Source organism: Lathamus discolor, chromosome 6, assembly GCF_037157495.1.
Source record: "Lathamus discolor isolate bLatDis1 chromosome 6, bLatDis1.hap1, whole genome shotgun sequence".
NCBI lineage: Eukaryota > Metazoa > Chordata > Aves > Psittaciformes > Psittacidae > Lathamus > Lathamus discolor.
Genome location: NC_088889.1, coordinates 30,137,192 through 30,158,707, shown reverse-complemented (window position 1 = coordinate 30,158,707; position 21,516 = coordinate 30,137,192). Strand labels below are relative to the sequence as shown.

The 21,516-nt window shown below is 41.6% G+C and overlaps 1 protein-coding gene across 4 annotated transcripts in view; it reads right to left on the bottom strand.

Moving 5' to 3' along the window:
• The window catches only part of ITPK1 (inositol-tetrakisphosphate 1-kinase), a 145,416-nt gene that overhangs the window by 87,202 nt on the left and 36,698 nt on the right, over nt 1–21,516 (bottom strand). The gene's annotated exons all lie outside the window — the stretch shown is intronic.

The following is a 21,516-nucleotide window of genomic DNA, read 5'->3' as shown; positions in this document are numbered from 1 at the left end:
AAGCCAGTGTTATTGAAACACTGCTAGATCCTAAATAAAACACAACAATACTGACCAAGTAGAGACAGAGAAGACCTGGCGTGGCTCCAGAACACAATAACCATTTGTCTTCTTTGCCAGAGGCAAGCAGCAGCTGGGGATGCCATTCGGGGGGGGGGGGTGGGGGGGTGGTATAAAACAGCACCACGCTACAGCTGGAGGATTACTCCCAGGAGCAGTGCAATACATAAGAATAAAAGATGACAAGTTAGATGAATGCCCTTTGAGAACCTTTTCAGAAAGGACTAAGTGTTCTTTAGGAGAAGCAGGAAAATTATGGATGCAAAAAACTGCCAACATAGTTTTGCCACATTCACTTGAGAGTGAAAATGAATCAACATGCAAAAGGAATCTGAATCAGCCTGAAATCCTGTGAGGAAACCCTGGTGGGCAGATCCCCAAACAAGGGAGTATAGAGCATTTTCTTAAGAGTGAATGGGAACCCTTTGAAACACTCCCCAAAGCTTGCAGGATGATTATACATACTGCAAAGCGAACTCCTGAGTGGCAGAAGACATCTCAGTCATTCCATAACAGGAGAAAGAAAGCAGAAAGCCAGCAAGTGGTTGGTATTTATTTATTCTATAGTAATACTTGCTTTAACATTAATGTTGTAATACTACCTGTAAACCTACCCCACGGCAGCGTCAACCTTTTGGGGGAAGGCATAAGACTGGAATCAAAATAAAAAAATCCTTCACAATGCTATGTTTTCTGTAACATAACACATGTCCTTGCATTTCCTACCTGAGTTCACTCCCCATGTGGCTGCTTTAGTATGGAATATACTAAATGACAACTGAAGTGTAGGTGCCTCAGAAATAGACCCTTGTGGTGATACAATGAAACATGCAAAAAGGATCAGAACACCAATACAGGAAGTTTTTCTGCCAAGGGGTGTCAGAGCTAAACTGGAAATGTCTTCCCAAGTGCAAATGGGAGGGAAGGGAGAAAAAGGAGAACAAATGTCTATTGTACCACATCGAGCTTTACATAAAGTAAATTATAGCCCTTTCTAAAACACCATTAGGTCAATATATGACATCCTTGGTACTGACATGGAATGGAAACAATTTCTTTTCTGCACTTTTCAAGGCTGCTAGGAAAAAAAGCACTAAAATGTTGGAAGGAATGTGGTGACCAGCAACAAAAAACAGGGAAAAGGGCTTGATTTCCAACAAGAATGCTAAACATGGCTAAGATATCCAAGGCAACATAAAGATTCAGGTTCCCAGGTCACAGCTAAATTTAGTTAGGTACCTAAATTTATTTAGGCACCTAAATTTCACAGGCTGTTAGTTTGAAACTCTTAGGTTACAACAAAACAAATAAGTCACCATAAGATAAAGTCTGTGGATTTACAGCTCATCAACAACACTGAAAGTAGGTAGCTGTGGAGCAACTCTACTTTCAGCCAAGGAGAATGGGCTGTACAGTAAAAGAGTACCAGCATTGGAAAGGTTCTATGCTAGAAGAGAGATAAAGCTTCAGACGAGCAGCATACAAAATGGGTCAACTAGAACTGATGGGAGGAAAAGAAGGAAATGAATGGGCTGATTTGGAGAAAGCCTTCCTGGCAGACAAATATGTTAGACCACGGAGCGATCTCCCACAGGAACTGGTGAAAGCCCAGCTGGTTGGAGCTTTTCAAAGAAAAATGTACTCCAAACAATAGACAAAACATAGGAAACAATCCTGCACTTCAGGGAAACAGAGCGTAGGTATTTCCGCATCTACTGAGGCCCCCTCCCCAATTTAACCAACCAGAAAAGCTTTATGCAGGTCTGTTTATAACTGGGTCCTTTCTTTGCTGCAGCAGCTTTTCTCCCAGCAAAGCATGACATCACCACCATGCAGGGAATTGGGTCTGTCCCTTCCTGTAAGGCAGCAGCAGTTCTGTGACCACTTCAGTCTCTGCACTGCCTGCTGTCAGCTCTGGGCCACGCCAGTCTGCAAGATGTGAAACTAAGACCAAGAAAAATTACCTACTGCATTTGAAAATGACTGACTTAATCCACACTGTAGAGATGGCAGACATTTGCCATGTCTTTAACTGAGGCAGGCTTGCAGGGTTAGTGTTCTGGGATATTAATGTATTGCTTACTACAGACGTGTCATTCAAGCTTTAACTGGAGTTTTCCTAGAAAGTCTGCTCTGAGATTTAATAAGCCCTTACGCAGCTCAGCTCTGTGGCATTCACTATGCAATAGACAGTGGTACATCTGAATACACTAATTATATAAAGAGTCTTATCGCAGTTAAGAGTGCAGCCATTAACTGTCCTATAGCAATACAGGCCTGAGTAACCGCTGGTTTATTAGCTGTGACCTATAGTACTTACAAAGAGACATACCAATGTAAATGTATTTTGGTAACTGCTGTGTGCTGTAATATGCTCTGTGGTTCCAGGCACTTCCTTGTATCAACTATCAACAACTAGGACTTCTTAAAGTCAGGTTCATTTCCTGAATGGACAAAAACTTCTCTCTTCACAGAAAAAGAAGTGACTGTTTTTAATATCTGGCAAGTTCATAGTCTCTACAGAATGTGCACTTTGACACTGAAAAGGCTACCAGCACAGTTAGGAAACGCCCTATGCAAGCATAACTGATTTTATTTACTGTCTGATAAGTTTTCAGAAGGACCCTTGGCTCACCAGTAGCTAGGCAGCAAAGATTACGGGTCACGCACTTCCACAGCACCTCCTGAGTCAGGTGTATCAACACTGTGGGCACATACATCTGATAAAGATGCTGTAAGAGATGAAGGTAGCTCATGCAAAGGATGCCCTGTCATATTTATTAGTGCCATAAGTGACAATAAGACTTCATGGCTCACCATCCTTTTCCACTGAAATCTATTATCTTTATTCCCCTTTCTGCCTTTACAACCCAGAGTGACCCCAGAAAGCACAGGCACTAGATAATTCATGTGCAGGCTGCACTGGCAATGAGCACTATGCCATGGGCAGGCTAGACTTTGGCTTTCCTGCTAATGGTGGCAATTTCAATGTTAAAGATTTTATTGCCTGTAGACATAAGCAAAATGGAAGAAGAGCTGACACATGCTTAAGTGCCATTAAATTTATCAAGATAACATGCAGCAGAAATTGTTTCTATGACTAAAACCAATAAAACATACGCACACATAAGATACTGCAATTTCTTTTTTTTTCAATATAGCTGATCCTATAATATACAAGAAAATAGGAGAGCAGGATTATCCAGAAATTTTCAAAAAGTTACGAACACTTATTTTGCATTCACCTTATTTACCCTTGCCACAGTTACTAGCATAGCAAGAAAACAGAATGGCAGAGCTACCCCAGAGCAGAAGTTAACCACTGCCTGTAGCACCCACAGCAGGGTGCAGCACGTTAGAAGACCCCCAGGTAGCTACAATTGCAAGAGCACATTCTTAAAACATACTAACGTGGCATGAAATCTCACAAGAGCTGGGGTTGGAAATCCAACAGAACTCAAGGGAAGTAAAGGAGAATACAGCTGGAACCATCAAGGCTGGTAGGATGGAAAACCAGGGGCTCTCCTGCAGGAAGAGCAGCACTGGTGAAGCTGGGGCACTGCAATCCAGTTATGTCACCACCACAGTGGTGGGCTTTGTCATCAGCCACCTAAATGTAACGAGTGGTGCTTGAAGGCAGGGGCAAGGAGAGAATAAAGCGGCTCCTCTCTCTGTTGCCCAGCACTTGCCAGGCCACACTGCACAGAGCACCAATGGTACAGGCTGCACCTGCAAAATGAAGGAGAGCAATTCTGCAAGAAGGATTTTTAAACAAAAAACCCCCAGGTGACCATTAGCTCCACACATCCACATAGCTTTCCTCCCTACTAGATCCTCCTCTTTTTGTAGCCTCCCTCCTGGTTTTGTACCCCTTCCAGTCACCTCTTTGTCCCATTGTCACTAACATACCAGTGCCCATGATGCAGGAAATCTCTGTCTTTATCAAAGCAACTGGTCAACAAGTGGTGATCTGGTGAACTGACTAGGGAAAACACATTCCCATTGTACAAAGGTGTGTGCCAAGCAAGAGAGGGTCAAATTCAAACTACGTAAGTAATTTTGTTGGGAAAACTGTTCACTGCCTCTCAGAGGCTCTTAAAACCTCTTCAATCACTTAAAGGCTCTTAAGTCCCTGATGAGATTTAGACCAATACTGCTAATGGGCCAAATTAAGGCCCAGAAAAATTATTCAAAGTCTCCAACATGGGAATGAAAACAGGTATTTTAACTGCTTGGAACACCCACCACAAACTGGCTTAAAACATGTGTGGCTAGGGTTTTGTTTTTGCTTCCTTTAGCCAGCTGTCTCCCCAGGGAACAATAAAATCCACAGAGGAGCCAGCCAGCCTGACCCCTCCAGAAACCTCCTGCCTTACCGCACTGTGCCGAGGGACCAGCTTTCCCAGCCATACACTTCCCCCATCAGTTATTCGCTTCTGATCCAGCAGGATGCAAGTCACTGGAAGAGGCACCTCCACTCTAAAACCGGAGCTTGCAGGCTAAGGAACTAAATCTTACAAAAGGCAACCTGCCAATTGCTTGACCTAATGTCTACCTGGTTAACATGAACCATAATTACAGCAGTATGTTTGGGATAAATAGGCAAGAAGGGTAGAATAAGAGGTTACAGAACATTTTGCCTCCTCCTGCTGGTAAAGCTTCTCAATTCTTACTCTTCAAGATACAGAAACACAGACAGAGCATGTCAACAAGAAAAAAAATGGAGATTCACCCTGCAGCATAGACTAAGAACTAGACATAGACAGGAGAATTCAGCTATTTTCTTCTCTGCCGAAAATAAACGTCTCAAGTGCTTCAAGTAACTTTTAAGTATTAAAAATAGTTTATGAAAAATGGGTGTCTTTCAAGCTCTCTCCTTCTACGGAGAAGTTCCCAGCAAGCATGGTAAGAAATAACTAAGACCTAGCAGCAATGAATTTGCAGCCCACCCAATAAATTGCATTTTATCATTTTTATCTCAGATTGACATGAAACAGCTAAATGTAAGCTAACAACCTACTACACAAACACAACAGCGGCAAAGTAACAATTTATTGGGATTATTCTGGGCTCTCTGACTTGGTTGGATTTCACTTTAGGAACCAACAGCAAGGGAATTATTTTTACCAGGGAATATGAAGTTTCTCCTCTTCATCCTGTGCCTGTAGGAGGGATGACCTCTGCTTTCTTGTAATAAAACTTTACTTTCCCAGTCTTTATGTTAGACATACCAAGCTCATGACATCAGTCTGCTATTTCAGAATCAGAAAGTTGCCCAGACTTTCAGAGAAAATGGGAAGTATCCTCAAAAACATGTCTGCGACTGCTCTGTCTATATGGTATTTGAAAATGCAACGGGAGACAAGGCTGTGGCACATTCACACTCTTGTTACCCTATTCTTTCTAAAAAAATGAACGAAGGAAGACACAGTGGTATCTACTTTGGTCCGGAATAACAACATAACTATGTCTCTTCAACAGATTGAGCAGTCCACATGGAAAAATGCCATTATTGCCACCTGTAATGGCTAATCCTGCACCCCACTTTCCCAGCTACACCACAGAAGTGGTCCCACAGCTCCTGCCCAGAGGCACCACCTCCAACCACAAGACATGCCAGACTGCAGAAAAGGTTTTTAACCTGCACGGATCTTGGCACTGTAAAGCTAGTCTTGTTTACACAATTGGCCAAGTCCCCTCTGACAAAACCAAACTAAGCAAAACCCCTTATCAGCCACAGACAGGTTGAGATGTTAAATTCAGCAATGGAATGAGAACAGCCTTCAGGTCCTTCCTATTAATTTTCTTACACCCTGGTATAGACTCACCAAACATCCTTCTGAAACCCTGCTTGCAAACAGATGCCGAGAAGTCTCCCTGTGCTATTAGAAAAAGCAGTTTCTCACTCCCTCACCCCTTCAAAAAAGCATATTAAAAATGCAGCAATATGCTGCTTTTTTTTTCTTTCTTTCTTTACAGGGGCAGAGGTTCTGCAATTCACCACGCTACTTGCCTGGCCTCTATATTTATGTCTACTGAATTTGACCAGTTCCCACAGAACCAAAGTCCTCCACAGAATACCAAAAGTATCTCATCTTGTGGGGAAAACCCTTTAGTTAAAAAAAGGAAAAAAAAGTTTCATCCTGAAAGTTGGATTAAATTTGCTTTACTTGACTCCTCCCCCCCACATAACTACCACGCATATGGAGCATGCATGTTCTTTTTGCATATCATGGTATCTCGTTAACTGCAAAGGAAAAAGTGCAATCACTAAAACGTTAACAGAAATTTCTCATTCTGTGAAGCTACTAGGAAATAGGAGGTTAAAAGCCTGTAGGTTTAGCTTGCTTCTACTTCATTGCCAATATGTAGTATATTTACAAATGTAATTTTTTTTTAATAGAGCCACAAGAAGCACAAATACCAGAATTGTGCTATTTTGTATAATTATGATAATCTCATAGAGACTGGAATTCTCCTGATGACACACAGGCTGTTGGCATGTGGAATTTTGTATGTTTTACTTTGAAGTTAGAAAAAGAGAAGTCTCTCCAAAGTGACCAAAAAAACCCGAAAACTGCCATTTTTATAAATGTTCACTGAGGGAAGGACACCAACAGACTGGCTACAGCACAGGGACCTGAGAGGTTCTGCCTTCCTGTGCCCATAACTAGAAGTCACCCATGCACATTTACATCATTAAGTAATAAAAGAGTTCTCAGAACAACCCAAACGCAACAGTGCAACAGGAAAGATGGTCAGAAAACCTGCTGGCATCAGAAAATGGAATTCATTCAGAAAACTTTTTCAGCTATGCTTTTGGCGGGGGGGGGGAAACAACAGACAGAACGGGACTCACACACACAAGCTTCTGCAGTGAGGGCTGCTGCATTCATCTTTGCTCCCAGAGGGAACTATGCTAGAGCAGTTGGCATTTTCCACAACATTAATAGCAGCTGCTCAGCACCTCTGAAAAGCAAGCTCATTACTTAACAACTTACCCTCAGGTTTCACATACAAGAAGGACCAATATGGTCATCTGACTTGTCCTACCACCCAAGCCTCAGAACTTCCCCTCACCATGACCACTGTAACTGAGAACCTATCAAAATATTTTTACTTGTAAAAATAATAAAATCACTATTTTAAACAGTTTGACCTGTGAAGCTAATCTGACACCTAATAGTATCTTTTAATGATTACTTCCCCTCAACTACAGCACCTCATTTCCATTGCAATGCTTGCAAATTTAATCTTCCATCTACACTTTCTATGCCACAATAATAAAAACTACCTTCCAAAATCTGGAGAAACACATGAAAATTTAGTGCTGGCAGCATTAGTTCTGCTACATTTTTATTTTCAGAACATTAGAGCCTGTCTCAGGCTGCAGTTCAGCATTCAGGAGCGGGCCAGCAGGCAGGACTCTAAGTGAGGCTGGTTAGGAGACACTCCACGTGTCCAAACATTCAGGTTCCACCTTCAGCTAGCAGCACCACAGCTTACAACTCAGGATGTGCTGCAGGCAACACAGGAGGTACAAAGCTCTCTGCTGCCTGACTCTGCATGAAACAAGGTGTGACAAGCAGCAGAAACTGGTACACAGCTGCAAAGAGCAGAAGGGAGCCCAGCAGTTTACAAGGGACTGTCCCATCATCAGTGCTCCCTATACATAAGTCACCCACATGCTATACTTGCATGGGTTAACCCCATGCAGGGCAGGTCTGTGATCACATACAGGCAGAGACATGGATTATCTGCCTCCCCTTTGCACAGGCAGAGCAGACCTAACCTAGCTTTGCCGGGGATGCTGCCTGGCCTCACTGATGTGGCATGGGGGTTGGGAGGCTAGAAAGTCCCATGGAGAAACAAAGCCAGTCCTCTGCCACATTAGCATAATTTTGCAACCTCAAAATGAAGAGCTGGCTCGCCTTCGGCCAACTTCAAGTACAAGCACAGGACAGACCCCAAACATATGATCTTCAGTACAGACTGTTCTGAACACCACAGCCCAGACGTTTGTGAAGGGGAACAAAGGGCACACAGCCAGCCTGAAGATTGGTTTTAAGTTTGAAACTTGCTCTTCAAAAGCTCTGTCCTTTAGGCTTAACCTGCTTATCCTAACAGCAGAAACACTCAGCTCAAAAAGAAGTCCCATATGTAGAGCTTAAACAAATGAACCAGTAGAACTCTATAAAGTAATAGACAAAATACAAATCAACAACCAGCAAGTTATATGTATCTTTGACATAAATACATACTTTTGGAAGACATGCCATTACTCTGTTTTGATCATCTTATCTGAAAACTACAACACACAGAAAGCATTAGCTAATGTTTTTAGTGTTAGCCTTAATGAAACACATACACAAATACTATTTTAATGGTCTTCAGTTTTAGAATTAGCTTGTAAGGAATTTAACGCATTTATTCTTGGTCAAGTGCACAGCTTTTGAAATAGGTGAAATGACAAACACAAGAGGCAAAGGATATTAGATTGGTATCCATTGCTTTGCACAGAAATTAGACGGAAAAGTCTGCCATATGATTTCCAAACAAGACCGAAATGACACGAAACATTGTATGTGCTTTTAAATGCAAACAAGTGCAATGAGGGCACTTGACCGAAACGTCTAGCCACAACTAACCGTTTCTCATTCCCATCAAATGTACGTTTTTCAAATCTCTAACTGCTGTGTCTGCAGAAAGGACAGCAGCGCCTAGGATAATCTCTCTATGCCATGCACAGAACAAGACAATTAAGACAGGTTTGGTTTGACCCATCCCATCAGGTTAAACAAACAGTGCGATAACCCTGTTCAAAACAGACTATATGTGTAAAGGCATAACCTTGCCCTGCCTACTTATAGCTTGTTCATCTCAGATAACCCATAACCTTGACGACTCAGTGAAGTATGATTGTCAGCATCTGTAGTGTTACAAAGTAAGTGTGCAGCATGACAACCTTCATGTCAGTGAAGGATGCTACACTGAAAAATCTCTGCCCCTTGGTGTTAAAATACACTACAGACACAGTTTTGATTTTGCAAATGGAGAGAGATAATTCAAGACTGTTCTCTTGTTGAACTGTTCCAACTTACAGGTTTGTTGTATGGCAGAGTAAGTTAGAAATTGAGGAAAGACTTGAGGTCCTTCACCAAGTCAGTCTCCCTATTTCAGTACAAAATACCATTGCTCATGCTCGGCACTGTATGTTTATACCCTGCTTACTACAGAAGTGTATTTTACATGGGATATTTTCTGAGAAAAAAATTATAAAGCTCCCTGATTTGTCTTCCTTGAACACACCAGATTCCAAGGTCAGGGGACTGAGAATTTGAAGTGACTGCAGGAATACCAGCAACAAACTGAACTCACAGTTTCATTAAACTTAAGATTCATACCCAAACTCTTTGAAAACTCAGGTAACAGTACAGCTAAATCCAAATACTTCAGTTTTGTTTCTTCTTGAAAAGCTCAAGAAACGGTAGAATTTCTTCAGCCCACGTCCCAGAATGAGAAAAAAAAATGTTAAAGCATTACCTTTCAACACTAAACATTTCCCCCACCTACTAAGTTCCTCTCCCATCAGTAAGATCCATAAACACAGTATTAGCTTTGTTCCTGTCAAGTTACTGTTGCCTAACACATGCAGATTTGGGGCATTTCCCATTCTTTTACTGTCCATACCTCAGACCCTGAGAACAACTTTCAAAAGATAAAATGTTTTCTGCCTGCATTTGGCTTTCACCTCCACAAGTGCAAGCTAAGTCATTAAGTCAAGCAAGTCATTAGTATCAGTATACAAAAATAAATGCCCTGAAATATGCAGACGTTCAGACTTCAACTTACAATCCCTCTTGATCTCAAAAACCCCACAGCAACCTAAATAAGATTAAAAATCCCACCACTCTCAAGAAAGAAAATTTTATTATTAGGAACAGTAGTCTTACAGCATTAGCACAGAACTGCAGAGTTAGGATACCAGTCCAGACCCCAGACCCCTCAAGGGAACTTTCACTCCTTAGCGATTACTTGATGAGGCACTAATTAAGAAGATTTAACAGATTAAAGTGTGAGTTGTTTTAGTATCAAATAGTTCCTTCTATTTTAAATACTCAAGAGATGCTCCATCACAACAGCTGTAAACATCCCATGAACACCTACAGAAGCAGAGAGCATCATTCTGTCTGGATGACAACCATGTAAGTAAAGACTGAAAAGCAAAGAAGTTTAGTCACACACAGAAACATGGAAATGAGTTGCTTTCTTTTGCTTTAAATTTCTATTTAATTGCTGTTTCTGGGTGTTTCCTCACTGGTTTATGGTTCATCATACTAGCATGAGAATGTCGTAGGCTGCCTCACTGTGCAATAGGCTGTTGCTAAGTGATCCACTGCAAACATACAAAGATCTTAAGATAAATCATAAACAATCCTGATAGATTCAATAAATATAGTTGTAGCACATCAGTCTTACGAAAAGTTATGAGAAATTAAAATTCCCAATCATCAGCAACTATGCTTGGTACTCCTATCTACTGCAGTAAACTGTTAGCTCTTCTTTTAAACATTAACTTGATGGTATTACTACATCAGGACGTGGCTACAGACAGACCTATCTGGGCAGTAACAAAGATGACCTTCAAGACAGCATTTCCATGAGCAGATTATTTTTCATGCATGATTATACAGCATTTACATTGCAATTCCTTACACAAAGCAAAGACGACAGCATAGCATTACCTGTAAATCACGCTGTACGGAGAGTTGAGCTTTACCTACTCCAGGAGTGTCTTGGACAAAAGTTACAGAAAATGATCCTAAAACCTGAATATTCCCATATTCAGCAGTAAGGAAAAGGTAAAATCAGACAGATTTGTTGATTTGAGAAGGGCACAACAAAAGTCACAGAGCTGAGAGCTGTAAAAACACACAGCAGACCCCTTCTGGCTGATAAGAAAGCACAGGATGCCTCACAATGACCACAGCTTACTCAGACTACGACAGCTCCTGGGACATGACTATAGATTAGCAGATGCATGAGAACAGCTTTCAAGTCCCAGGTGCTCAAGGGCAGTGGGCTGGCCACACCTGCTTTCTAGGAGTGCCTTTGATTTGAGCTCAGTCCCTCCAAGTGCTCTCCCCAGTGCTTCCAACCAGTTGCCTGAGGTTTTGCTGGGCAGCTGCTGAGCCAGGCACTCCCTCCTCCATTACTGTTTGGAGATGCTCTCCCTGCACCAAGAGCAGAGAGTGGTTGGCAGGGTAGGGACTTGGTAACCAAAGCCAGGAGCATGACAGTGCAGACCTGCTGAAAACATCATTTAAACCTCAGTGTCTAAGTCAGCACTTGGCCATTTAAGAAAAAAGAACTCAACAACACACAAATTATAAAGATGGCTGGGAAAATGCATTTCCATTTGTTACCTAACTTTCCACTGAGCAAACTAACTACCCACTGACCATTAGGGCATGCTGCTATCCTCTTCCCTTCCTTGCACCATACTGAAGTGGGGCCTACTCTGTGCTAATGCAGTGGCAAATATTAAGCCTCTGAGTTGCTGTACAAAATGCTGACTCTCCAAAATTAGTAAAAAGATATTACACTGACTGACCCTTCAAGGCCACTGCAAGACCTGGACCATACAGGATACACTGAACACACTCTGTCCCTAACAACTGCATGCAAATCAAAGACCAGCTCTGGCACAGAACTATCTTATCTATGCAGCACTCAGTGCTCGCAGAGCCAGTGCAGCTTTTGTGCACATCCACTTCTACAGGCTCAGCTGAAAAGGTCCAGATTTCAGGAAGCACAGGGGGACAAAAAAAAAAAAAAAAAAAAACAACCAGAAAGAAGAAAAGAAAAATAGTGATGCATCAATTAATCACAGAAGCAGGCTGAAGCTCAGAGGAGACCCAGCAGGCTGTAACATCTAAGACAAGCAATCACAGCATTTAACAAAAGAAAGCAGAGAACTTGAGCATTCAAACACACCTGTTAGGCAAGACTGATGACTGTTTCCTCATCCAGCAGGGACTGAACACAGTAAGGGTGGTGCACTTACTGGCAGGAAAAAGATCCTCTGGCCAATGCAGGAGCATCACTATTAGAAACCCACCAGCAACTCTAACCTGCATTTTTTGGCTCAGAGGGGGAAAACTGTAAGAAGCAGGGACTGATGGGAGGATCTGGCATCAGCAGGGAGCAAATGCTATCTGTAACCCTAACTATTCTATGATTCTATGATTCTACCTGCTTTTTAGTCACTTAGCTCACTGCTAACCAGCCATTAAGGCCTGGAATGTTACGCAAGTCATTGCAGCAGGCTCAGGAACATGTAACCTGCTTTGACTCCGTTTAAAACTGCTTTGTACTTAAAAAGTTCTGTTTCCCCCTTTAAAACCACTTAAGGATGTTATCATAAAGGAAAGGGTATTACAAGATAAGCTCATCTAGGTCACAGGAAAGAACATTTTCCAAGCTAACATAATGTACAAATGATCTCTGCAATCAACATAAATTCTATATAGACTGCAGTTAGCTTTTCCTTTAATCTTTGCCATCAGTAAGCCAAAGGACCAATTTTAACAGTAACTATGCTGCTGAGGTTACAGAGCAGTGGAGTTGTGCAACAAAGCTTCTTGTACAAGAAAACAATTTCAGATGCACTTAGACCTTTGAGTAAAGGAAGCTCTTGGGTCCAATCAACAATTTACTACAAAAACAAAGCTAAAAAGCTTTCTTCAGTTTGCAAAGTCAGCCAAAAATTCCTCCGCAACAGTTGTTTCCCTTACATTTCAGTCTCTTTACAGTATTAGCTCAGACCCAATGGCATCTTTTCCATCCCATCGTCAAGATAATTCTGTCAGAACACTGTAAATAACTTGTTTGCACTTTGGCAACATACAGGAGGAATATATCTTTTTATAATAAAAAAAGGTTTTCACTGACTACTGGACATACATATGTTACAACACTCACATGAGGACACAATCTATGTGTAAGTTAACATGTATAGCAACTGTAGACACAAACCCCCTTTTATTCAGGGAAGCACGTCAGATGTGAAATCAAATGACCCAACTGTAATTCACTGAAGAACCTCAGGTTGAAAAAATGATTAGTGAACCCAAGTAAGACACCCTGGATCCTAAAACAACACACAAAGAATACTATAAGGTCAGTCCATTGCATAGGTATGACAGAAGTGGTCTATGGTTCGTATTATAGGTGTAGTTTCTGCTCTCCTACTCATTGCCTCTGTCATCCTATTTTTCAAAGACAAAGGAGCACCACCCACAGTTTGATTTAAGCTTTTTCATCATGACTGAAATGTCAGGTATCTTAATGACTGGTTGACAGCACTGCCTTAGGATCTTACAGGTCAACAAGCAAACTTCAAGCAAAACTACAAAGGACAAGTTCTCTTGACATGCTTTTACTCATCTATAACATAAGCAAGAACGAATTCTTTCAAGTCCTTTACAAAAATAACCTAAACATAAGAACAATTGAAGTAAAATGCACTACGACAACACCATTTCAGTGACAAATCTATGCTGTGTACTGAAGGTAGCCTTGGGTTTGCTTTTGTTTTACTGTGCAGTTGAGTCACAGAGAGTGCATCTACATATGGAGCCTCCTAGGAACAAAACCACAGTACTGTACGGATGGGTGAGCAGAAGGGGAAGCAGCAGAGCACAGGCTGTGACTACCATGACTGAAACTGCCTCACAGCATGGCATGGAAAAAGCTCAGCAGCTTCTGTGGTTCCTCTGGCTCTGGGATTTATATAGATTCAGAACTGACATAGCACACTGTCTTTTTAAACGTACTAAGAGTATCATCCCCGGTATGAATCTGAGCGACACAAATGCATTCATATGAACCTGCCAGAGGAGGGTTGTCCTCAGGCTCTGTCCCTGTCTGTGGGAAGAAAGTTAACTCCAGCCCTCAATCTTCTTCTCTTTGAAAGAAGTTTGCGGAAAGAGAGACTATTTCCACCACTTGCTAAGGGACTGCTTAAGGCAGATCATACCAATTACTGTTTCAATCTGTTTATTAACTGTGGTTGGCCCACCCTTGCTCCTGGCACAGCCAGTAAAGAACCACACTAATCTCATCTAGGAGGCTGCAGCAACAGTCTCATTTTTGACAAGTCACGTGAAGAGGGATGAAAAAAAATGAAAAAAAAAAAATTAACATACCACAGCTCTCAAATTTTCCATAAACTTGACCTTATGTTAAAGCAACACACATTTTACATAAGCTGCTTCTACCTCCCTTTGCAGAAACTATGCTTGTAACCACCTAAGTTTCTCCTGTCTCTCTCCTTTCTTCCTTGGACTGAAATCCTACATTCAACAATTCCCACCCTAAGCTATTCATTGCACTGCTTTTGATACCAGTGCAAAATTGCGTTTAGCAGTAAATGTTCTCAAAAACTAAAGACAGCAATTAAAAATTAAGTAAAAAAGGCCACGGGTGTTTTCTGTCTATATGCTAAGTCAGTATGAGAGATACTGCAAAGTAACAACCAAAGGCATAGAAAACATGCACAGCACGTGCAGAAACCTGTTCTACCTGACCTGCCTACCTTTAGACATACAGCAGAGGTCCACGCTGTTGCCAAGGAAAAGAAAAACCAGATGTATTGCTTTCACCAGAAATGCAGAGTTAAAGTGAGTAATATTCCTTCTAGCAAAAGCCATCAATTTTAAAACAGTGTCCCTTGAAGAAAAGAAGAAAGGGGGGGGGGGGAGGGAAAGGGGAGAAATGGTGTTCAGCTGTCCCCATTAAGTTGAAGCCACTCTTCTTTCTTCTGCTATAATTTTGTGAAGGTAATCAGGTTAGGAAAACATTTCCAGGCTTTGCTGTGTTTGAATGTGCCTGGCAGACGAAGTACATGTGCTAAGACTTTTTCTAACTTAAAGCTAAAGATCAAATACAGGAAAACTTAATAAACTCTAGTACCTAACATCTTTAAGCACCAGGTTTTATTGGAACCCCATTCAATCTTGCAACATGAATACATTTATCTCCTTTAATCGTGAACTGCCAGAAAAGCAAACAAGCATACAATGATCTCCAGATAAAACTATCTCAAGTCACAGCTCAGATCAAAGGAATTAAGTAACTTTTGCAGAAGCTGGAGAAAGGAAGTCAGCAACACATACTAAAAAGACTTCCTCAGACTCCACCGATCTTCTGCAGAGTCCTCCTGAAGTTCACCCTCACTGAGGAAGGCAGGCATACAAACGGTCTCCTTTACTGTTCTGATGATATCCTCTCTATAAAGCTTTGGTTTGAAGCAAGCAAGTCTGAGCTATGATGGACATCAGTCATTGCTCCCAAAGGAACACCACTGTCCCTGTGGAACAAAACTCCAGGACTGATGACAAGGCTACAACTGCTGTCACAGGAATGAGCTTGCAGCTCTGCCTAAGCAGAGAATTGCATGATTTCACCTCCAAGAAGGATGAGGCAATTCATCTGGGAAAGGACACTTCAGTTCTAGGGTCAGACGTACAGCCACACAGGGCATGGCATTATACTAACCCCCTATCCTTCCTACTTCAAGAAAAAACCTCAGGAAAGGTCAAAAGAGCTACATGCATATCTGTATTTCAACACAGACTTTGCTGTTTCAGCAAACCATAAATGAGACAGGTTGGTTTAAAAATAAAGCATTTCCTGAGACACGCCTCCAAACACACTCCATATGCCCTGCTTTGATACTATGTCATAACACCTGCATTAAGTGAGACAAATAATCCTATTGTTTCATGCAGCCCAAAACTAAAGCCTAGTCTTTGTTGTTCCATAGGCACCACTGCAACAATCATCATTAATAAAATCAATGTCTAATTGCAATTTTGTGTAAAGACTCGGACTCTATGCTGCAAAATATTCCTAGCCAAAAGGAGGCAAATAGTTTTAATCCCCACCATTTCTGTTGGGGTCTTATTTTTATCCATACTGTTTCTTGAGGAGGGATTTATGAAGCTTTGCAGTTCACGGAACTATCTGGGAAGACACTTGCACACTGATGACTAAAAGAATATTGTACAACAGCAATCTTCAGAAATTACCAGCTCCCATTAATAGTCCTGTTTTCCTTCACACACTCATCTTACTCTACATCTCCTCCATTCAGGTATCTCAAAGCAACTTAAACGGCATTTCACTAGATGGAATATTATCTTCATTAGGAAACAGAGGCAGAATTTTGTAAGAGAGTTGCCCAAAGAACCTTGACTAACTGACAAAGAAGGCAACTCCCCATTACAGTCACCAAAATCTTTGGCAGAGGTCCCACAGGAACTGGATTTCCACCCAGGACATCCCAGCTCCCAGCCTTTAGCACTGTTAGGAATCACTGCCTTATCACTACATACCAAGGAGTCAGAAGACAAAGGGGCTGGGCAGAGCTGGCTCCATGGGCCAAAGCAGTACAAGCTCAAGCCTGACAGCCATTCATTACACATTATTTACAGATTTCTAAGTCTTAGTAATATTTTCACTCACTCAGGTGACTTTTGCAAGCGACTGTGGAGTCTACACCTCTCCTAGGCCGCTGCGATTCAGTGTCAAAGCAAGCAGTCAAACCAGTCAGTAAGAGACATATTCTGAGCTACAAAAATTTCCTCATGGTTCTCTCATTCATGCACCAAGAGTGAAAACAGATCAAATCCAAATGCATTTTGATTTGTTTGGCTTACTCTGTCTAATTTTTAAGAACAGTGTTTATTTATTTAATCTGCTTAATCCACATGGTGGAAATGTTCTGTAGTCTTCTCTTCCTTCCCTGTCCCAACAGATGTGTGTGCATTATTCTTCCCCACTGGACCAGAAAGGGCCACACTGTACCCAACTGACCAGTCTGCTGATGCAATATATAGAAGCATGCCAAAACCATCTCTCCCTGCACTGGAACTGTGCTTCATTCCTGCTGGGTAATGCTGCCTCTTAAGCAACAAGAAGGTCTCACATAGAGGGATCCTCCCTACTGAGATGAACAAGAGACAGGACACTGCCTAGGATTTGCTCTTCCGTGGACCTGCTATTTCTGGGTTTGAAGCTGAGATTATTATACTTTTGGGGAAGACCCCACTTTGTGTCCTTAGCAAGTCTGTACAGCACTGACACTAAAAAGTATTAGAATCTTTGGAAAATTTTCACCATCAGCCCCATCTTCAAGCATGTGCTAAGTACCAACACAATCCAGACTGAGGAGGGTTGCAGGGCTGCTGTAGCATCGTTTCCAAAAATGCACTGAAGGCAAAGCAGACTGCCATTCTTAGAAAAACATGCACTTTGCTGACGACCTGGCATGCATGTAAAAATAAACTTTCTTCTCCCTGTATTAAAGAGCCAACTCTCCAACATCTCAACAACTGTGCTTGCTTTGGAGGCCTTCCAGTCACATCTTTCTGTATACGCTATCAGATATATATTTTATAAGCTCCATTTCTCGGCTAGAACACTGCTGTCCCAAGCTTATTCCATTAATACTTCATGTGAAAATAAACCTCTCCACATTTCAAGAAAACAACATTTCCCTGGCAATGATTACTGGAAACTGTTGTCACCAGTATTTTACTTTGATTGAAGAATTAAAAAAGGGAGAAGGGGACCCCCTGATTCTCCTTCACAGGCTTCACTAAACCCCATAGCTCAAAGGACAGTTTTCTACTCCAAAGTAAAAGATTTCACTATCTCAATACCCAGAGAACTGGGGGGGGAAGGAAAAACAAAACAGCAGCTGACACCATTGTAACTACTACAATCAGCTGTTCCACATCGGAAAACATGTTGTCCTCCATATCCCACTGCTATTAAAAAATGTGCAGCTTGAAATACGATGACTAATCCCACTTTTATAGCCAACTGACTAGAACATCTTTCTAATACAAAAGAGCATTAGTGTTAATTCAAACCAAAAATACCCACCAAAAATGGGGAATTTTAAAACTAGAAAAAATGGGAGCAAGAGCCCTAGGAAAGCTTAGGTGTGGAGGTATTGGAAATGGCTTTGAAGTCACGAGAAATACAAAGGCTCCAAACTCTGTCACACAAAGACCAAACTGGCAATCTGTCAGAAGCCAAAGGGCTGCAGTTAATTATTCTGGATTTGCATAGCTTGTGAAACAAAAATAAATGCATGTCCCCATCAGAGGTACTTGTGACGATTTCCACTTCACTGCATATGTTTTCAATCTTACATTCTTCAAACTAAGCCAAACAAATTTTTCCTGAAAAACAAGGTAGATGGAGATGTTCTCCCTTTTGCTTGCCAGCATACAAAGTCATAAGAAACTGGATACTTTACCCGGTAAAGAAAAATTGACAATTTTCACTTCTAAATTTGGCCCTACACTGATCTGGGGAATGGACGGGTAAAATTGAACAAAACCAAGCTGTTAATAAAAAAGATCAGAAACAGCTTTACCTTTTAGAAACTACCCAAAGCTCCTCTTTCCTAAATTCCATGATAGGAAATAGGATTGTTTTTAACAGTAAATGCCTCATCAGACAACCACTGCATAACTTCAAAGGCAGCCTTTCCCCTGAAACAGTGATGAAAGAAATTATTAAGAAATACTTCATCTTAAGCATTTACTGGCAAGTCACCCCAATGCCAGTTCAAGAGCTGCTCTGCCTCAGCCTCCATCTACCCAGTAACTGCCCACAGACCATGGTAGATGGGCTTTGGTCATGTTTGTCACCTGTTCAGAGCATCTCCAGTCCTCCTCTGGCCACCAGATGAAGCTGCTCCAGCTGAGCAGGTAGCTGGGAGGGGTGGGAAGAGCTGGCAAGAAAGGGGAGGTATGTAACTGCCACAGGAATGGCAAGAGCAGAATACTTTGAGGATTTAAGAATACAAGAATATATTAAATGCAGCTTTAAGATTAAATGCAGCTGAATTGGTGCTGTCTTTTTGCTGGAAGAAAGCCAGCAACACCAGGTCTGCCGAACACCTTTAATTGCTCTTCCCTTTCTTTTGTGTCCCACACAATAGCACAGGGAAGTCCTGACCCCTTCTGAGACAGCTGCAGCTTGTGCGCCTGCCACCCAGGTTTGCCAGCACAGCTCCCAGCAGTGCTGGGGCTGATACTGCTGCAGGTTCCTTACAGGAGCCAGGGCTCATCCTTCAGTCTGCCCTGTTGCAAAACTGGAACAAGAGTGCTTCCTTACCTCATGGGGCACAAACAAAAAGCACACTGATACTGGGGTGATGCCTACTTTAAAAAAATGAAGCAAATGAACTGCCACAAGGTAAGAGATGTAGCACAGTATTCTGTTAAGAACCTGTATTTAAAAGACAGGAAGACATTTGGGGTTTTTTCTTGCAATGTAAGACTGGTTTTGAGCTGCCCCACTGACTTGGATTTAAGCTGCAGAAAGCAAATCTAGATCCAAAACACTGCCACATCTTAAAGATGCCGATATTCAAGAGTTCTGACACTGCCCACTGGAAAAACAGAAATGAGCTAACCCATTCGTGCTCCCAAATGTTTGTGTGCAGACTCATACTGCCTTTGGAAAGTTCATAACCTTGAAAGCTTTTTCTTTAGTTCACCTACTGTACTATCTTTTAAGCCAGATAGCTTGATGGATGTTATTCAATTGTACTATATAATGTCACACATTTCAGCTCCTGTGCATTGAGTTCACAGTGAATTCTCATTATGTTAGAATTCAATCAGTATTTGTACCAAAAAAAAAAAAAACAACCAAAAACCAAAAGCAACCAAAACCAATTATTTATCACCACACAAGTTGAGAGGTTCTTTGTTTTCAATGTGATGCTTGAATAATGTCTTACTGTTGGATAAAGGAGCATGCCTGCTTAGCATCCCACTGCCGGTCCTATTCTTCCATTATTTCTCTTTGGAGAATGTGTATGTTGCCCCACTCAAGAAAAATAGAAAGCTGGAGCCACTTTTGCTGCTGGAACAGAAAGCCTGAGACAAGACAAAACACAGAACTTGAACACGAGTCACAGAATGTTAATTGCTGTCTAGCAGCAGCACACTGATAATCTGTACAGCACAATTAGCCTTAAGAAAGCAAAATAAGAGGATTTAATCAGTCTAGGTAAAGAAAAATAATTCCTCCCTGCAGGAAGGAAACAGAAGTCACACAAGTGCTTTTTTGAAGGCTTTGAAGACTTCCCTCTAGTAGGAGGAAATCCTTTCCTGCTCCTATGAAACATCTTTGGAAAAGAATAATCTGAAGTCTGTTCACAGAAGTCAGCAAATGCCAGTCCATCTTGCTTTGCTATCTGGAAGCCAGTAACTGAACCTTAGCTTTTGACTCACTACTGAAAGCACAATTACATTCAGAAAAACTTTACATTTATGTAAAGAAGAAAACAGATTAACAGCCTGTGTATTTTTGTGTTTTGAGTTATTTGTCTACTGTCAGGCACAAGAGCTGGTTTCTCTTGAACAGGATGATTTCTTTAAAGGAGGAGGAGGAGAAACAAATCAAAGAAATGCTGCTGCTTAACACAGGAAAATTATACTCCCTGTCAAATAAACTTCGTCCAGCAGATCGACACCAAGACATCCTCCATATAGAAGAAGGGCTAGTGGGATGGATCATGTGAGGTGACTCAAGCAAAGCTTTCTAGTAATGCTGGATGAAGAAAGGGCCCATTTCTGACACATCCCCTAACAGCTACTATATGCATCAGGACACATGAAGCAAATGATAGGTGAGGGAGGATCACACACAGCCAGCCATTTTCCAGCAGGCATCAGTGTTTCTGAGGTGTGCCTCTGAGGCACAAATTCCCAGGTACAGGTTAGTCTAACATCTCAATTACGCTGTAAAATTTGAGACCAGGAACTACTTTTACATCAAGTCCTATCTAGCTCTGTTCAAATGTTTCCCAAAATGCTCTTCCAATAAAGAAATCTCCTCCAAACAGTTTCTGCCAATCTGATGACTGGCCATTAAGCTATACAAACATCAGAAGACTAACAGGTAACCCACAGAAGGACAGAAATTTTAATCCACAAGTTAAAATGGAATTTGCCCTCTGCTCAGCTGATCAGTGCATCATTGAATTCATCTCATACAAGCACCTTGCTGCTTAAGCGTGCAGGCATGATGCACATAATAAATGCAGACATTGGACTGTAATACACTAGGGTATTAGTAAAACAATAGTGTCCCCTAGACAGCAACACAAATCAGACTAGTTTTCTTCCTGTGCTGCTTCTGAAGCTGTCCTTCACAAATGCTGGTTTGTATTTATTAATATGGAGATGCAATCACAATTCGTGAAAGAAGCTGCTGCACAGGTCTGAGCAATAGGAGGTACAAGTAAGGAAGATGATGTTGTAGTGGTGAAAGGCTAAATGCAGCCAAGAAAGGACATGCCCTTTTTCCTTGTAATACCATGCAGCTCTCAGACAACCACAAATACCTGAAAGACGTATT